Source organism: Protopterus annectens, chromosome 1.part1 (genome assembly GCF_019279795.1).
Source record: "Protopterus annectens isolate FY-2018-M chromosome 1.part1, PAN1.0, whole genome shotgun sequence".
NCBI classification, from domain to species: domain Eukaryota; kingdom Metazoa; phylum Chordata; order Ceratodontiformes; family Protopteridae; genus Protopterus; species Protopterus annectens.
The window spans coordinates 339,166,308-339,187,004 of record NC_056726.1 but is presented as its reverse complement, the minus strand read 5'-3'; the positions used below and the strand labels follow the sequence as shown (position 1 = coordinate 339,187,004).

The 20,697-nt window shown below is 40.7% G+C and overlaps 1 protein-coding gene across 2 annotated transcripts in view; it reads left to right on the top strand.

Annotated features, from left to right (window-relative positions):
* RAB27B (RAB27B, member RAS oncogene family) overlaps positions 1-20,697 on the top strand; it is a 2,233,495-nt gene that overhangs the window by 1,443,280 nt on the left and 769,518 nt on the right. The window lies entirely within an intron of this gene.

Here is a 20,697-nt window from a genome sequence, read left to right as displayed (position 1 = left end):
CTTTTTCAGTCCTTTTTTGTACCACAAAATATTATTTTTATCTCTGCTGTTTAGAGCCCAGGGAAGATGGGCTGGTTAAATAAAGGAATTATGATGAATAAGCATACACCATAAGGTGAGAAGATAAATCTGTCTAGCAGGTAAAAAAGTGTGTTATTTAACAGATAATTTGTAATTAGTGAGATTAAATACTTGAAACATATCATTCCTGCAGTGAGGACAGAATAAGATGAATGTGTCTAGCAGTAACAGAGCATGGTATTAATAGGTAAGTGTTAATTACTCAGCTACAGTATTTCAGCATATCATCTCCTTAGTGAGGAAATACTAAGATAAGTCTTTCTGGCAGTAAAAAAGTATGTTATTAACACAGAAGTCAGCAATTCCCACACAAAACATTTCAATGGTGAAGAATCTTGCCATTTTGACATGGGGTGAGGCATTGAGAAATACTTTTTGTTTGACAGAATCAGGGAAAATATAATATGCTTGTATAGATCCAGCTGTTGTCCTACAGCAGATGTTGTACTGCAATGTGTGCTGTGCACTTTCTGCATCTGTGTATCATCATTGCTTGAATTTGCAGATAAACATAAAATACAATCATTATCAGTGACATTTTTTGTCATTGCCATTCTCTCTGTATGGATTGAAATGTTATTTTTGCTAGTTTTAAAGAGTCTGTAAGCAATTACTGCAATTTTTAAATCTGTCTGGACAGCCATCCCTTATAAATTGAAAAAATTAAAACAGAAAATCAACAAAAAGGAATATATAGAGACTAGATATTTTAAATAGTTTTCAGTTGTCACAGGCAGCTTTAAATATTTTAACATCTCCAAAATGTGTCCAGCTTTAAATGTCAAGCATACTGCATACCAGTAGCTAAAGTAGGAACCTGTGTAAAGCTACTGTGTAATTCTTGGGCTGACCCAGAATACCTTTGTGTCCTTTTTGGTTATAAATTTATGTTTAACGAGAGACAGATGCCGTATAAGTTGATTGCAGAATGGTCTCATTTTCTAAACTAGTCCAGTTGTTAAAACTGCCTTCCTAGAGATGATGGAATTGAAAAGAAATAAATGGTGATGAAAGAGGTGCTATCAGTGAGGAAAAATATGTCCAAGAGACCTGTTGCTTCTCTTCCATTCAAGGGTGTTTTGAGAAGTGGAGAGCTTGTAAAAGTGTTCTCTGCAAATGAAACCTTTCAAACTAGAAGGAGCATACTTAAAATGTTGGCAGCATTCAGGAGATATATATTGTCAAATGTTCATCTGTGGTAATGGGTCATTTTTGTCTGTATTCAAATGCTGACACCTGATATACCAGTAACTAAGACATTATTTCAAGCAATATTCTCTCAAATGATGTCCTAATAGAACTATGATTGTTCTGTGATCAACTGTTGTAAGTCTGATCCCTAAGCACTGTAAACATTTAAAGTGTAAAGAAATCACTAATAAAAAGCATTGTAGTGGGGGGGGGGGGCATTAGCCCCTGCATTCACCATACTCCCACTACTTATATATATCAATTCCAAGATAACTGTATCTTGACGAAAAGATCTTCCATAAACATTTCCATTTCTAAATTTTCGTGGTTTCCATATTTCTCAGCTTTATACAGACTTTCATAAAATTTCTGAAGTATTTCTAGTACCTGTACAAGATATCTTGTTATCTTCCTTGTTATAGGCTCCCTAAGCTTGGCAACAACACTTTCTACTTTCTTTTTGTAGTGTAATAGAACTATAAAAGTGCCAGGTAGATTTGATTGTTCCTCTATTGGGGTTGTTTATGCTGCTTTATGTATGTCATGCACAGCATTTTATGTTGGCATGACTACCAGAAGTCTGGGTACTAGAATTTAGGGAACATTTATATGCTATTATGACACATGATGAAAATAATGTGCTGTACAGGCATTCTGTAAAATGTTCCAATTTAAAAAAAATATTTTTTCTGTTTTGGATGTGGTACATATGGACTTAAGGGGAGGTGATTTCAAGAATTAAGTTGAAAGGAAGGAAGTTGAGTGGCAGATTCATTTGGTTGCTCACCTTAATCCTGGTTTAAATGAAGCTGTAAATCTCAAATGTTTTTTAAAGTAAAGTATATAAAATCTGTCATTTATTCTGTTTGATGCACTAAGGGTTAACATCAGTGTTTTCCTATTAGCTAACTGTTTAACAAATTTGGTTTAACTATGGCTGCAATATTATGTGGTTGTTTGTTTCTGATGAAGTCTTTGGACAAATAGCAGATTAATAGTTGTAGTTTAAATTTGGTGGCTTTTGCAGTGCCCGCCCCACTGTAGATTTGATCTAGGACACTCCCCCAGTCCCATCTCTTTACCGCATTCTATCTAATAAACCCTTTCTGCACTTGCTTTTAGTCCTTTTTAATTTAATTACATTCTTTTCAAACTGTGTGTGGACTAATATTGCTACATACTGAAGTGTGCCAGCTTGCACTGCATGTGAATTGTTTTTACTACTGTTTTTGCTACTTTTCTGAAAAAAAAAAAAATGATCTGCTTTTACTGTATTTGTGTTTCTTCCTAATTTATTTTGCTTTTGCGTCATCTTAAAAGTACTCAGTTGTATTTATTACTTCTTGGTGCAACTCATTCTAAGCCTTTTAGTTTAAGCACTTGGGCTTCAGACCAGTTGTTTTACATTAAGAAGGTTTGTGGTTTGCACTGTAGTGGCAGGACAGGTAGCTTACATTCTTCTAAGTTGGGAACTGCTGATTGAGGGCTCAGTGTCAGTTATTCTAAAAGTGTATTAATTCTGGTTTAAGCACTTGGGCTTCAGGCCAGTTATTTTACATTAAAAGGGTTCATGGTCTGCACTCTTGTGGGAGGAGAGGCTGGACTCTGCCCTTCTGAGCTGGGAATTTCTGGTTAAAGGCTTATAGTGCCTGCATATTTGAACTGCTTCTTACTGAAATTGGTACACCTTGTTTGCTGTAGCGTAGACTAGATCCAGGCCTGCTGAATCTAGCTTTGTTTGTATAACTTAAGCACTAATCCAGGCATTCTTCAAAGTATTCAATTGTATTTATTACTGCTTGGTAGTAACTTGATTAAAGTGTAGCTATCATTCTAAGTCTTTTGGATTAAGCACTTGGGCTTCAGACCAGTTGTTTTACATTAGGAAGGTTTGTGGCCTGCACTGTGGTGGCAGGACAGGTGGCTTACATCCTTCTAAGTTGGGAACTGCTGATTGAGGGCTCAGTGTCTGTTATTCTAAAAGTGTATTAGTTCTGGTTTAAGCACTTGGGCTTCAGGCCAGTTATTTTACATTAAGAAGGTTCGTGGTCTGCACTGGTGGGAGGAGAGGCTGGACTCTGCCCTTCTGAGCTGGGAATTTCTGGTTAAAGGCTTATAGTGCCTGCATATTTCAACTGTTTCTTAATGAAATTGGTACACCTTGTTTACTGTAGCATAGACTAGATCCAGGCCTGCTGAATCTAGCTCTGTTTGTATGCGTGTTGTTTGTTTGCTTATTTCCCTGAAACGCTAATACCACCTAAACCGCGGCTTTTCAGCGCTTCTGTGGATCCCTAGTGATATCTGCATTGCTTACTGTACTCATTTCCTTGTTTCACTTAAAAGAAAGTTACTGTTTGTCATTTTTGCATTTAAGTTACCTGTAACACATTGCATTTAAGTTACCTGGCACTTGCTCACTAAGGCACTTGCTCACTAAAGCTATTGTATAAGTCAGCACTAAAAAATTAAAAGCACTACACTCTCACAAAGTCCTCTTGAGTACCTTGTTCCCCATTGGCCCATTTTTTTTCAATTAAAAAGGAATTCCCAATACTATTCTAGCATGTCCAAAGGTCAGTTGTCAATCTTCTCTCCGGTCCAGCTGGTGAATCCGGGAATCTTGAGGCAATGTTACAACTGCCTCATGTACACAGACAACCCTCTCCTCCTCCCAATAAATTCCAACACATGTGAGAGATGCATCCATATAGCCAAACTGGAGGCTAAGCTCTCTCAACTCAGTACTGGCGTAACCAGTCAGGAGGAGAAGGAAACCACACTCAGTACAATTCCAGTCTCACATAGACCTACCACGACAGCAGACCAAACACATAAACACACAAAACATACTGGAGGCTCTAAATAAAAATCTGCCTAAGCAGCAGAGACCTCCAAAGCAGACACCCAAGCAACCGCTACCCCAAAACAAAACACGTGCAACACATATCTCACAAAGCCAGTGTGCCGAACAGTCACAGCCCTTAAGGCTAAACAACACACCTGATACACTTGTAATAGGTGACTCTATCACCAGGCACACTGACGTCCCGCTCACCAGGCTGAACAAGGAGAAGGTCACGGTGAGCTGCCTGTCGGGTGCTAGGATCCGCCATATAACACAAGCACTCAGGTCACTCCAAGGCACGTACAAATATGACTCAGTCATTGTTCATGCTGGTGTGAATGACCTGAGACGTACCTCCCTGGACTACATGAAAAGAGACATAGAGGAGCTCTCTGAGCATGTGGCCCAGGCTGGTATGACCCTGACCTTGAGTAGCATCTTACCCTCACCAAGAATGATGCCACAATATGACGACAAGATGATCAATTTCAACAATTGGCTTAATTATTGGTGTCATTCAAAGGGGATCCAATGCCTGTCAGCCTGGGATGACATGCTCGACAAGCCACGATGCTTCGCTAGGGACGGCCTGCACCTGTCACCCCTGGGCTTTCGGATATTGGCAAAGGCTCTTGCTACCCCCATAGTGCCTTTTTTAGGCAAGGCTCAAAAGACAAACACACCTCCATAGGTATCACAAGGGATAAGAAACTAAGAGTAATGCTACTCAACGCCAGAAGTCTAAACCTCAAGATGCACGCACTCAAAACTCTCCTTAGCATGGAGAAAATCGATATCTGTGCAGTAACAGAAACCTGGTTCAAGGCTCCCGAGAGCACCCCAGCACTACCAGATTATACCTCATGCCATGCTTTTCGGCCCCAAAACTTGGACCGACTCACAAAAGGAGGGGGAGTATCAATATTTGTCAAAGATACCCACACCTCCAGGTTGGTGGCACAACACGAAGCATCAGAGACTATCCATGTGCAACTAACAGTGGGTAAAACTGCCTTCCAGTTTATAGCCTGCTACAGACCACCCTCCCTAACCCAGGAACCCCACTCAGCCTTCATGAGAACACTGGAAAATATGAAGGTCTCTCCAAACACCATTATATTGGGCGACTTCAACTACCCAAACATAGACTGGGAGCATTACTCTAGCTCCAACACCCTAGCCCAAAGGTTCCTAGAATTTATAAACTCAAATGCTATGGAACAACTTGTTACCACTCCCACAAGAGGGGAAAACATACTGGACCTGATCATCACCAACATGGGGACTCTATGCTCCAGACCAGAAGTGTATCCCTCACTGGTAAGATCAGACCATAAACTAATCTCACTGGATGTTCACATCCCGACACCACCCCTGCCCAGAAAACCACAGTGAAAAACTTCTCTAAAGCAAATTTCACACTCCTCAAAACTGAGGTGGAATCCTTCAAAGCCCCCGGGCATGTGGAAAATATGGCCCAGACCGCAGAATCCTTTATAAACGCATTCTATGAACACCTTCAGGAATGCATGGATCATGCGATCCCAAATAAAACCAAGACCCAATCCTCCAAAGGCAGACGTCCTGTCTGGTGGACCCCAGCCATAAACAAGCTATACAATAGAAGGAGGAAGCTACTAAATGATAGAGCAAAATTCCAAAAAGGGAAGGCATCTCTGATCAGTATTTGCAAAAAACTACGGGCACTCATAAAATCGTCTAAGGCCAGCTTCGAGAGAAAAATTGCACAGGACTCTAAGAATAATCACAAGGCTTTCTTTAGTTATGTTAGGAACCTGGGTGGTAATTCCCAGATATGCTCAGAATTAGTCCAAAATGACAAAAAATACACTGAACCCACAGACATTGCCAACATCCTAGCTGACAGGTTCAGCGCAAACTTCTCCCCCCCCTCCCCACCAAAAGGGCAAATATCTATTCCAGCAGAGTGCTGCCCTCCTGACATCTTGGATGCTCAGGTAAGAGTCGCCCTCTCCAAAGCAAAAAACACAGCATCAATGGGACCAGACGGTGTCCCGGGCTGTGTCCTACATGAACTCCAAGAAGAGCTAAACCCAAACATAAAACTACTGTTCAATCTCAGCCTTACTACAGGATATGTACCCAAAGAGTGGCGTACAGCAACTGTGGTCCCTCTCCACAAAGGTGGTGCCTCAACGGATCCTGGAAACTATCGCCCCATAAGCCTGACTAGCTTGGTCTGCAAAGCTATGGAAAGGATAATCATGGACCTCATAAATAAAGATATTGGGGACCGACAGACACTGGATCCTACCCAGTTCGGCTTTGTTAAGGGAAGATCCTGCCTCTTAAACCTGGTTGATTTCTTTGAAACAGTCACCAAGGCCATTGACGAGGGGAAGGTGGTCCACACAGCCTACCTGGACCTCGCAAAAGCCTTCGATACAATACCCCACTCGGGCATTATAGATAAGCTCACCAGCTTAAATATAAACCCCTATGTCACTAGATGGGTTGCAAACTGGCTCAAGGACAGAACCCACATGGTTAGAATTGCTGGAGCCATGTCAGACTCCAAACCAGTTACAAGTGGCGTCCCACAAGGCTCAGTCCTGGGACCTCTCTTGTTCAGTATATATTTCTCGGAGGTACAGGCCAACACGGAAGGACTGTGGCTGACCAAGTTCGCAGATGACTGCAAACTGGGCGCCATAATCGACTCTCCAGCCGACACAAGCATCCTCCAAAAGGGCCTCATAGAAACAGACAACTGGTGCCAGAGCCATGGCCTCAAGCTAAACGCCAAAAAGTGTATAGTCATCCCCTTTGGCAAAAACAAAGTGCCCACAAATTACCACATAGGTGGTAATCCATTAAGTACAGAAGAAGTAATTAGGGACCTGGGGACCCAAGCTGATAGCAATCTCTCATTTGACAACCACGTGGCCAAAAACATTTTATATAGCCCACCTAATCATGAAGGGATTCACATCTAGATCAGGGGAGGTGATCGTGCCTCTTTACTCATCCCTCATCAGGCCCATAATTGAGTACAATGCCCCTTTTGGGATGTACCTTACCAGACACCTGCAGCAACTGGAAAGACCCCAAAAGTACCTCACCAAGAGGATCAAAGGGCTCAAACAGATGCCATATGCTGCTCGGTTAAAGAAACTCCAGCTCTACTCAGTGGCATACCACCTGTTCAGAGGCGATCTGTGCCTGACGTATAAAGCCATGTCCAACCCGGAATTAATGGACATGCTGCACCTCAGAAAATCCAAATCCTATCGAGCTACACACTCGAGAGACTTGAACCTCAGCACTGAAATAAATAGGACATGCTGGAGGGACAGATTCATAACCCAGAGGCTCCCTTCACTCTGGAATAAAATCCCAGTCCAGGTTAGGCAGATTCCCTCATTGACTCTCTTCAAGAGTAATCTTGATGAGTGGATGGGAGATCGTAGGTTTACCCCGGGTATGACTTCTGTGTCACTGTTAGACAGAGGCACAGTATACTAACCTCAAAAAAAGGGCATAGCAAAATTAATTTAAAATGGGTGGCGAAAGCCAAACACATTCTGGCTAGGCTTATAAATGCCCTAGGGCAGATAGCCTAGTATGAACCTATGAACCTATAATAAATTTGGTTTACGCTAAAAGAATTGTGTCGAGCACCTGCTTCCACCAGTGTACTTTTGGTGTTTGTTGCTTCTCTCTGGTTCCTGGTTGTTTCTGTTTTTCATTGTTGATGTCTTGTATCAAAGCTGGAGCTTGCCCTGCTTTTTTCTGAAGAGCTGCAGAATTCTTCTCATTCAGTATTTTTCCCTCAACTTTTGTGACTGATTTTTTTTTTCAGGTACCCAAAAATATGAGTTTACTGCCTCTGTCTTCTGAGTTTCGGTTTTCACATTGAGAAAGCTAAAATTAAGCTGTTACTCAATGTGCAGCCATCTTGGAAGGCCCATAAAATGTGACATTCAGTGCCTTAAAATGCTCAATAATTAGCATGGCAGGATACACTTGTTTAATTGTTTAATAGTATCCCAGCAAGCAAACAAAATAAATAAATAATTTTCCTTTTATTCTATTGTTGGATAATAGTAATTTCTGTTCAGCCATTAAACATATGCATTTTCTATCAGTTTCTTTATTCCATGAAAGGCTTCTTGTTGAGGTGCTAGGAAAGCTATATTGTATTTTAATAAAGATTTTGCAATTTTTTAGAACAGTTCTAAAGTTGTACAAATTAAGTATAGATATAAACAGCAAAAATATGAGATTTTGCAGTGCAGCTTTTACTAAACATCAGTGGCAAACAAATGTGTAACTTTCAGTTATCTTCAGACTGATGTAAACAACAGCTATAAAAAAACAAGTTCTAGTCTAGCCCAAGCATTGCTGCTAAATCTCCTATTCTTACTGTTCATGAATGTTATATGAGAAATTGGAATAATACTGATCTGATACAGTATGTTGATGATGTAGCAATGATCTTCCCATTAAATAACAAACAAAAACATCTAGCCTTCACTTATGGATTCTCTGCATACAGCTATAAAATGGCCGTGGTCAAATGGTCCCTCTCTGAACACAACAGCATCAAACTGTCATTTTTCTTTGTTCAAATGGTGTTGCTGATAATAACTTAAAGTAAACACAAAGACCATGGATAGATCTGATGTTGCAGCTCTAGCAACAACAAAAAGCATTGACATCTATGTGTATTATACCAATCACTCACTATTGTGGAACATGTCTTAGAGAAACTGAAATGTGCACAGGAATTGTGTCCTGTTAAGCTCATAGGTGTATACTAGGCTACCAACCACTGAGGTCTTTATAAGCCCAGCTATACAACCCAAGTGTTACCCATAAGTTACTGTGCTATGGAGGTTATTTAAAGCGGTGTGTTAGTTAGGGGATAGTTTAATGGCTGACTCTTTCCATCAGAAAATGTTAACAGACCTCTGGAAAGTGTTTCTGTCACAGAAGATAAAAAGAAGTTCATGGATGCTTCAGTGATAAGACATGAGTATATCTACAGTGTCAAAGCAATGCAAATGCATAGAGTTCAATAGCTCCATAAAATTATTTCATGTCCCAAAGTATACATTCTGAGCACTACAGCTCACATGATTTAACCTATTGGATTCTATATAATACTGAATGTAAATAGTGTTTTTCATATTTGCTTAGTCTCTTTGTGTCTAAGATACAGACTTCAGGACTCTGTTCTTCTCCACTTATCTCCCTTCAACATTACTTCATAGACTTGTTTTTTGGTCTGATTTTAGTACAAAGTGAGTGTACACTGACAAAAACTGGCCACACTGCCCTATCAGTTGCAGTCCTTCAGCTCATCGCTTGTCTAGCAATGTCACTGTTTAAGCATACATCTAATTGTCACATGGTACTGTATACTGATGTGTTTTCAAGTTTAACATAATTTCACTTCAAACCAATATGATCAGATTAGAATGCTAAATGTGCTTGAATTTTTGAGTGGTTTGCCTTAAAAGTATAATTTCCTTTTAAAAGACTGAAATATTTAATATAGTCATTATTTAAATCTAAAATGCTTGTCTAAGAACTTATTTTGAATTACATATTGTTTTATTTATTTTGCAGCATATGACAATAAATGGGATGTTGTCTAAGTTGTCTAATAGCTCATGAATTATATATTAGTTTATTTATTTTGCAGGGTATGACAATAAATGGGATGTTACCTGTAGCCGTGTTTTTTTTTTCTGAATATTGCTGTAGAATTTTTCCATGTATTGACCTACATTTAGATGCATATTGGTACTGTCAAGGTAGTCACATAATACTCACTATGGTTTGCTAACATTCTCATATATTTTCATTGTGTATTATTTAATGCTTTGAAGTAGTGTATCCATTTGTTTGACTATGATGCATATTGGGTTATTCAAGCCATATCAATCAGTTTATTGCAGTGTTTGGTCTCCCATATTAGGGAAAATTATTTTCATTTTCCATGAAAAAGGGCCATCTGGCTTAGCATTATCACCTTGTTGACAAAATTAAATAATAAAATACATTTATGAGGTAAAATTTACATTAAGAATGTTATACCACTGCTAGGAATGTGTTTCACACATGGGCTGCAAATCCAAACTTTAGGACAGACCAAAACAATGAATAATTGCATAATTCAGGTGTTGACGCTGCTATACAAAACATATGTTGTAAGATCAGAAATGGCTATTTGAGAGAAGCTGACTGAAAATACTTTGAAGCTAAGAAGTCAAAGAAATGCAGCACACTACTTCATTTTTGTGGCAATTTCCCAGACATTAAGGATTTGCTTCTGGGTCATTGAACGGGAAGATCCTTCACACCTCCCTCTGTGTATTGGTGGTAATTGTAGGGAGGAGTACACTTCTTCAGGAAATCTGTAGTAAGACATGTCCATGCTGAATTAGGTTTGTAGCTTCATATCTTCTGATCATGTCCTACATTGTCTGTGTTTTATTTAAACGTAAAGACAATAATGAATGTGTTGCCTCTTGAGTTTAGTAATCTGAATGGCAACTTAATTTTGCATTCTAATGTAGCTGATTGCAGCACTTTTGATGAATATTTCAAAAGCTACCCCCCCCCCGCCCACCTTACTCATGTGCTAACACTAACCATAACCCTACTCCTATCCTAACCATTACATTACTAAAAACCCAAACAGTATCACTATAAAGGCAACACTTGATCTCACTTTTGTAGCTGGGATTTAGTGATATTTATTTATTTATTTATTTATTTCCAGTTTGATGACTGGGGAGGTTCACTGGGCTCAGGGAGCCCGTTTTCAGTGGAGGCCCGGAGAGAAAAGCTCCGCATTACATAGTTTAGTTACATATACAATCATGTAAAGAAGACATAATTATAATTTCATTCCATGCTAGAGAACAGGAATAAAATTCTTTGGTTACATAGTACCTAAATATTTAGGATGCCAGTGGTAACTCAATTGAGAGGGAGAATAAAACTTAGAAAGAAAAGAGAGAAAAAAAAAGAAAAAAAAAAGGTGGGATGGGTTATTTATAATACGTACAATTATATTTACTATATGTACATTTATGCTAGGTTAGCTTGTACTCAGAGTTAGTCAGGAGTTTAAAGGGTGGATTAATTATTAGGCTAGGAGGGGAGAGTGCAGTTGCATTTTCTATTAGAGGAAAGGTAGGAATGTAGCTGAGTTTTAAAGTTTTCATAGTTTTCACAAGCCCTTAGAGCGGAAGGAAGAGAATTCCATTTTATAGCTAAGGAAAAGAATAGAAGAAGCTGACCAGCAAGACAATTGGGTCTGAGGACAGTGATTAGGTTTTGGTGAGTAGATCTTACAGTTCTCTGAGTGGTGTAAGGATGAAGGATGCTGGTTAGTGCTGGACACTTAGTAGGCTGAAAAAATTAGTCTGTGGGCTGTAGTAATTTGGAGATAGTCTAGATGGTTGGAGAGTTCAAGCCAATTTAACAAATGAAGGGCAGTACAATGATGTGAGGAGAATTTGACTTTGATTGCAAATTTAGAAATCTTATTATAACAGACTTCCAATTTGGAGGAGAGAGAGGCAGATAAGTTTGTTAGTAGAGGAGCGCCATACATTAGTGAGGTGAGTAGAAAGGTAGTGGTGAGAGTTTGTCTGGTGGAAGGACAGAGAAAGTGGATGTTTCTGTATAGCATACCAAGATTTATATGGGTTTTCTTAATGTTTTGCTGGATGTGAGTGTCAAAGTTTAGGTGTTCATCAATAGTAACCCCAAGTAGTTTAGCGAAGGGAACAACCTCTATAGTAGAGTTGTTTTGGCTAATAATTTGGAATGAGTTTTTATCAAAAGGGGAAGCTTTTGAGGGAGAGAATAATAGTATTTTGGATTTATTGGCATTTACTGAGAGGTGGTTTTGGAGCATCCAGTTTTCAGTGGTGGAGAAAGCAGTTTGGGTCACTGTTTGAAGCTCTGAGAGGTTAGGGGCGCAGCAGACTAAAGTTGAATCGTCTGCATATTGTACAATTTTGGTGTTAGGTATGGCTTTGTAAAAAATCATTAATAAAGATGTTGAATAGCATTGGACTGAGTATGGATCCCTGGGGTACCCCAGTGGGGGTAGGAAGAAAGTTTGAGGTGCCTTTCCCCCATTTCATAGCTTGAGGCCTGTCAGGGAGGTAGCTTGAGAACCAGGATAAGGTATTCTGGGAGAGATTAAGGTTAGAAAGATGGTTCAAGAGATGGGTGTGGAAGATGATATTGAATGCCTTGGACAGATCAAGTAGAACTGTTGATACTATTTTTCCAGGGTCACGGTCAAGATTTATTGTGTCTAAGAAGGAGAGAGAGGCAGTGATAGTACTATGGCCAGGTTGGAAGCCGTGTTGGGTTGAAGTGATTAGTTGGTGAATGGCTAGGAATGGCATAAGCTGAAGGTGGATGCATTTTTCCAGAAGTTTTGAGATTTGGGAGAGGATAGCTATGGGGTGGTAGTTAGAGATGTTATTGTTTTTGCCTCCTTTATGGAGAGGTAAAATAAAGGCAGCATGCCATAATTTTGGCACATAATATTCCAGCATGGACCTATTGATCAAGATACTAATGGGGAGAGCGATACCATCTGCGGCTGTTTTTAGGAAGGAAGATGGGATATTGTCAGGGGCATTGGAGCATGGTTTTAATTTAGAGAGTAATTTCTTTATGAAGGAGGTTGAGATGGGTTTAAGTTTAACTATTGGAGAAGGATTGGGGGCAGAGGGTGGTGTAGGGGAGGGTCTTGGTCAGTTCTGCTATGGAGTTGGTAAAGAAGGAGTTGAGTAGAGAGGCTATTTCAAGATTAGATTTGCTTGTGTCAGGGCAGCGGTTGTTTTTGGTACCTGGGTTGAGAAGAGAATTAATGGAATTTCAGAAATGTTTGGGGTTTTTTGGTTGGTTAGACTGGAGTTTGATATAGTAGGACTTTTTGTCTCTGATGATTTGTTTTTTAGTGAGGTTGCGGAGTTGTTTATATTTAAGAAATGTTTCTGGCTGCTTGTTTTGATGGTATGTTTTCCAGGATTTATCTCTTTGTAGCATAAGTTTTTTGGTATCTTTGGTTAGCCATAGGGCTGTCTTGGTTTTTGCTCTTTTTTTTTTTTTGGTGGAGCTAGGGAGTTGAGGATGTTTAAGAAGGTAGAGTTGAAATATTATACGGCATTGTCCAAGGGAAGAGTTTTTAGGGGGTTCCAGTTTGTTTGTTTTAGGGAGTCAGAAAAAGTAGTGGGGTTAAAGTTTGTGAGATTACGTGTGTGAATATATTGGTGTAGGTGAGGAGAGGAGTGGGTAGCTCTGTGTATGAAAACTGGCAAATGGTCTCCTATAGGGTCAGGTATAATGCCAGAGTTTAATACTTTATTAGGATGGTATACTTGGATCCAGTCTAGTGTGGTACCTGGAGGGTTTGTTTTGTTGGGTCTGGTAATAGAGTTAGTTAGTTGGGTATAGTTAAATAGATTGATGGATATGGTGGGATTAGAGTTGTTGATTTTATTCCAATCAATATTTACATCTCCAAGTATGAAGGTCTCTAGCTTAATATTGGTAGAGGTCCAGAGGAGAATTTCTTCATGAGTAGTGGTGTTATTACCAGGGGGATGTAGAGGACAATGATACAAATGCTTTTGTGATTATTTATTTTTAATAGACCTTTTGAAGATTGGGGGAAGATGGGCGAAGGCTGCCAGTCTAGCCAAATAGAATTTGATACATAATTCTATCATTTGTATATATAAGTGTAAAATACAGGCTTGTGTTCTTAAATGAAAGAAAACACTGGAAAATGTGAACTTCAAGATTGTTGCAACATTGCCATATGCGATCTGCTGTAAAAAAAACTAAGCCAAGTATTTCAAATGTCCATTGAAGTTAAAATTATCTAAATAGTGGTGTCAAAGCAGCTGGCTGAACACATTCTTTCTGTTGTCTTAACTTAAGGAATAACTGCTAGAGTGTACATGTGAAATGTCTTTTAATGTTATAGTTTCCTGAGCAGGTGTTAGATTGCTAAATAATGCAGTTTGCTGGCCTGGGAACTCCAGACTAAGTGTCAAAATTATGTAATGTGTATACTGGGAAAACCTAAGTGTCAAAAGGATGTAATTTGGGAGGGCCTAGCAAAAATGTTTGTTAGTGAGATTAAAAACTATTGTTCAGAGAGAGACTGTGAACATTTTGAGTGTGATATCCCACTTATCAGCACTCTGCCTGTTGTCTTATGTAAGTAGTGTCTTAGAAGTATGCTTTCTTGTAGTAATTGCTAGGAACTTAGAAGAAAGTTAGACAAGTGTTTTCTGTTATATCAGAACTTTCCTACTGCATTGTTTTAAGTATTTGTGTGACCTCTGAACTCTTAGATATCATTGTGGTGTAGTAGTATTGTCTTGTGTTTTAATTATTTATTATTAAATATTTTAAAAACCTTTTACCTGTGGCTAGTTTGTGTAGAGATAAGTAAGCTCTAGAGTACATTGCATATTTATAGTGTATTGTAATAAGCCACTCTAATAAGCCTTAGACTGAATAGTCACATTACCAATTTGATAATAATATTGCACAGTAATAATTGGACACCCTTTTAAGGGCCTTTGAGTAGCTGATAAGTATTAGCTGGTGGTGGCAGAAATTACTACCGTATAATCTGGGTAAAGGGGCACAGCTGGAGAATCTGTGTTAGCCTTTCCCATGAGTGTCTGTGAAGTTGTATAAATACTTATCTCAAGGTGTGTGTGTGTGTCAGATACCTGGGCAGCGACATGAAGCACTGGAGGGATAGAGAGGGTACTGGAGGTTAGCTTGCCAGCTAGGCTGAGATCTGGACCCTATAGCAGTGCCAGTGGGGAGTCTTATTGGGGACCTGGAGAGCAATGGAGCAATCAGCTGCAGACTGACTGTGATCTCTGTGTGCACTTAAGGGAAATTGTTCTTTACTGTGTGTGTTATCCTTTTCTCATATATGAGACACCCTCCCTGGTATTAGTGATGAGGATTGAGGCTCCTTGATTGCTGGGCCAGGGCACAGTCCTCACATTTCTGGTGGCAGTAGTTGGGATAAGATTTCCTCACATTTGTGGTATACAGTGGTTGGAATAAGATATACTCACATTTGTGGTTCACAGTGGTTGGGATAATATATCCTCACATGTGGTTTGCAGTGGTGTGGGTAGAGTGAATCCTGTAGCTTATGTACAGTGATCTCTGAAAATGTTTTGTACTCTAAATCAGCCATGCAATGTATACTCAGAGTTCAGATCACAATTGTTTAATTTCTTTTGTTTGCTTAGTTAGTCAGGGTGAGCAGGCAGCATGTCAGCACAGGAAATTGGAAAGCTGACAAGGAGCCAGCTGGTGGAGATGTGCCAGGCTAGGGAACTGGTGCATGGAAACCTGACTACGGCAGACCTGATTGCAGCCTTGGTTACAGCTGCATCAGAAAACAGGATCTGGGAGGACGATCAGACTGGCAGTGGCAATGCAATATCCTCTGAGAATGGACAGCTCAACCTTTCTGTGAAGGACAATCAGACTGGCAGTGGAGATACAATATCCTCGGAGAATGGACAGCTCAACCTTTCTGCAGTGGATTTAAAAATCTATCTGGAGCTAAAGAGACTTGAGTTGGAGGCCAGACATTCGGATATAGAAGCTGAAGAAAAGGAGTGTCAGAGGAAGCATGAAGGGGAAATGCTGACTCTTCACCAGAGTCATGGAGGTAATGGGGGAGGGAGTAACGTGGTCCTGCAGAGGGGTCCTGGCAACAGAGAACTGAAAGAAGCGACCACTTTCCAGATTTAAGTATTTTTTGGCTTTTTTTATCTGCATGTCCTCCCTGGCTTTCATTTAACTAGCTTTAACTGTTTTTGTGTCTATCTGCTGAATTCTGAAGTATCTGCACTTAAAAGTAGCATTTTGGTCGACTCTGGTCGATTAATACTGTTTTTTGTTAATTTAACTGCTGAGGCTGCCCAATAAAGTGTGCTAGCCTGTGTAAATCGATTTTACTGTTTGTTTAATTGCATTTCTGTGTGCTTTTCTGAAAAAGCAAAAAAAATACTCCTTGTTTTCCTGCCTTTGCTCAACTAGTTTAGACCAGTATACAGGCTTTGCTGTATTCTGGGCTGTGTGTAGTTCCTGTGTTGGCCATTGCCTTACTTGGATAGAAGGAAGTTTCTGAGCTCACCAGTGGGAGTGGGTAGCCTTGAGCAGCCTATCTGTCCCTGGGGGAAGTGACCTCAGCACTTGAGCTGTAAATTATTGGTTGCTTTGGACCATTTCTAGCTCTTTTCAAGTTCCCTGTATAAAAATCCGCTTCAGGGCATTTTTTCTGGCTATATACCCAAGCAGAGCTCCACGTGGTCCTGCAGAGGGGTCCTGGCAACAGAGAACTGAAAGAAGCGACCACTTTCCAGATTTAAGTATTTTTTGGCTTTTTTTTATTTGCATTGTCCTCCCTGGCTTTCATTTAACTAGCTTTAACTGTTTTTGTGTCTATCTGCTGATTTCTGAAGTATCTGCACTTAAAAGTAGCATTTTGGTCGACTCTGGTCGATTAATACTGTTTTTTTGTTAATTTAACTTCTGAGGATGCCCACTAAAGTGTGCTAGCCTGTGTAAATCGATTTTACTGTTTGTGTGCTTTTCTGAAAAAACAAAAAACAAAAAAAAATACTCCTTGTTTTCCCGCCTTTGCTCGACTAGTTTAGACCAGTATACAGGCTTTGCTGTATTCTGGGCTGTGTGTAGTTCCTGTGTTGGCCATTGCCTTACTTGGATAGAAGGAAGTTTCTGAGCTCACCAGTGGGAGTGGGGAGCCTTGAGCAGCCTATCTGTCCCTGGGGGAAGTGACCTCAGCACTTGAGCTGTAAATTATTGGTTGCTTTGGACCATTTCTAGCTCTTTTCAAGTTCCCTGTATAAAAATCCGCATCAGGGCGTTTTTTTCTGGCTATATACCCAAGCAGAGCTCCACGTGGTCCTGCAGAGGGGTCCTGGGAACAGAGAACTGAAAGAAGCGACCACTTTCCAGGTTTAAGTATTTTTTGGCTTTTTTTATCTGCATTGTCCTCCCTGGCTTTCATTTAACTAGCTTTAACTGTTTTTGTGTCTATCTGCTGATTTCTGAAGTATCTGCACTTAAAAGTAGCATTTTGGTCGACTCTGGTCGATTAATACTGTTTTTTTGTTAATTTAACTGCTGAGGCTGCCCACTAAAGTGTGCTAGCCTGTGTAAATCGATTTTACTGTTTGTTTAATTGCATTTCTTTGTGCTTTTCTGAAAAAACAAAAAACAAAAAAAAATACTCCTTGTTTTCCCGCCTTTGCTCGACTAGTTTAGACCAGTATACAGGCTTTGCTGTATTCTGGGCTGTGTGTAGTTCCTGTGTTGGCCATTGCCTTACTTGGATAGAAGGAAGTTTCTGAGCTCACCAGTGGGAGTGGGGAGCCTTGAGCAGTCTATCTGTCCCTGGGGGAAGTGACCTCCGCACTTGAGCTGTAAATTATTGGTTGCTTTGGACGATTTCTAGCTCTTTTCAAGTTCCCTGTATAAAAATCCACCTCAGGGCGTTTTTGCGTGGTTGGGCGCATAGCGCAGCAGCGGTTATACAGGTTTAAACTATTTCTGGCTCCTCCAAGTCTGCTCTTCAATTTTTCCCTTGGAAAGCTCTACTCAGTCTATTTAGCTGTATATATTAGCAGTTGTTTTCAGGACTTCTATTCCTAGCAAGCACTCTTATACTAAAGTAAGCACTCTTATACTAAAGTAAGCACTACAGCCATCCACTACCCCTGTGAATACCCACTTCCCTTAAAGGCACAGCACTCCTTATAATATTCTAGTATGTCGAGTGGTAGATCACTAGCATCTTCTCTTGTTCAACTGGTTAATCTGGGAATCTTAAGACAATGTTACAGTTGTCTCATGTACACAGACAACCCTCTCCTCCTTCCTACTAACACAAATACTTGTGAGAGAGGCAACTATATAGCCAGACTGGAGGCTGAACTCTCTCAACTCAGGACTGGCAAGACCAGACAGGAGGAGAAGGTACCCACGCCCGAAGCAAAACCAGTCCCACATAAAACCACCACTACTACAAACCAAACACATAAGAACACAAAGACATACTCGGAGGCTCTTATAAAAAACTTACCAAAACAACAGAGGCCTCCTAAGCAGACACCCAGAAATACACCCCCACAAAATGTAACACCTACAACACATACCTCAAGCAACAGGTGTGTCACACATTCACAGCCCCTAAGGCAAAACACTATGCCAGAGACATTAGTAATAGGTGACTCTATAGTCAGACACACCGACGTTCCACTTACCAGGCTGAATAAGGAGAGGGTAACGGTGAGCTGCCTATCGGGAGCTAGGATCCGCCACATTACACATGCACTCAGGTCACTCCAAAGCAAGTACAAGTATGATGCAGTCATTGTCCATGCTGGTGTGAATGACCTGAGACGTACCTCCCTGGACTACATGAAAAGAGACATTGAGGAGCTCTCCGATTATGTAGCCCAGACTGGTATGACCCTGACCCTGAGCAGCATCCTGCCTTCACCAAGAATGATGCCTCAGTACAAAGACAAAATGATCAGTTTTAACAATTGGCTTAATCATTGGTGTCATTCTAGGGGGATCCAATGTCTGTCAACCTGGAATGACATGCTGGACAAGCCGCGTTGCTTCACAAGGGACGGCTTGCACCTGTCACCACTGAGCTTCCGGATACTGGCCAAGGCTCTTGCCACCCCCATAGTGCCTTTTTTAGGCAATGCTCAAAAGACAAATCAACCTCCATAATAAACAAAAATGGAAAAAAATTAAGGGTAATGCTGCTCAATGCCAGAAGTCTAAATCTCAAGATGCAGGCACTCAAATCACTTCTCAGTATGGAGAACATCGATGTCTGTGCAGTAACTGAAACCTGGTTCAAGGCTCCTGAGAGCACTCCAGCGCTACCAGGCTATACCTCATATCATGCTTTTCGGCCTCAAGCTCCAGGCCGAACCACAAAGGGAGGGGGAATGTCCATTTTCATAAAGGACACCTACACCTCTCGATTGGTGGCTACCCATGAAGCATCAGAAACCATACAAGTTTTACTCACCATAGGCAAAACTGCCATACAACTGGTCGCATGTTATAGAACACCCTCCCAATCCCAGGAATCCCATCAAGCATTCCTGAAGACACTGGAGGATATGAATGTCACACCAAACACCATCATATTGGGTGACTTCAACTACCCCAACATAGACTGGGCCCACTATTCTAGCCCTAACACCCTAGCCCAAAGATTCCTGGAATTCATTAACTCGAATGTAATGGAACAACTGGTCACTTCTCCTATGAGGGAAGATAATATACTTGACCTGATTATCACAAACATGGGGTCCAAATGCTCCGCACCGGATATAAACCCTTCACTAGTAAGATCTGACCATAAACTGATCACGTTGGATGTACATATCCCACCCCTACCCCCAGAACAAAAGACTACAGTGAAAAATTTTTCAAAAGCCGACTTTACGCTCCTTAAGTCAGAAATGGTATCCTTTAAGCCTACTGGGTTAATGGAAACCACATCCCAAAATGCTGAATCCTACACAAAAGCCTTCTACGGACATCTCCAAGAATGCATGGATCAAGCAATCCCAACTAAAACCAAAACCCTCTCCACCAAGGGAAAACGCCCGGTTTGGTGGACCCCGGCTATAAACAAACTGTACAACAAAAGGAGGAAGCTACTGCAGGAAAAAGCCAGATCCCACAAGGGAAAGGCTTCCCTGATCAGCACAAGTAAAAAACTACGTTCTCTCATAAAAACATCTAAAGCCAACTTTGAGAGAAATATTGCCAAGGATACCAAAGACAATCACAAGGCCTTCTTCAATTATGTCAGAACCTTGGGAGGAAATTCTCAGATATGCTCTGAGTTGGTACACAACAACAAAAAATTCACTGACACTACCGACATTGCCAATATTCTGGCAGATAGGTTCAGTGCAAATTTCTCCCCTCCCTCACCCCCTAAAGATGAAATAATTATCCCTGCTGAATGTAACCTACCTGTCATCTCAGATGTACAGGTGAAATCAGCACTCAACAAAGCAAAAAACACAGCATCTATGGGACCCGATGGTATCCCCGGTTGCGTGTTACGTGAACTTCAAGATGAACTAAACCCGCACCTAAAAACGCTATTCAATCTCAGCCTCACTACAGGTTATGTACCGGAACACTGGCACACAGCAACAGTGGTCCCACTCCACAAAGGGGGAAATTCTACTGACCCTGGCAACTACCACCCCATAAGTCTGACCAGCCTGGTCTGCAAGGCTATGGAAAGAATCATCATGGAACTCATAAATGGCAACATTGGGGATCTGCAGACCCTTGATCCCACCCAGTTCGGTTTTGTAAAAGGCAGATCCTGCCTCTTAAACCTGGTTGACTTCTTCGAGACAGTCACTAGTGCCATCGACGAGGGCAAGGCTGTCCACACTGCCTACTTGGACCTGGCTAAAGCCTTT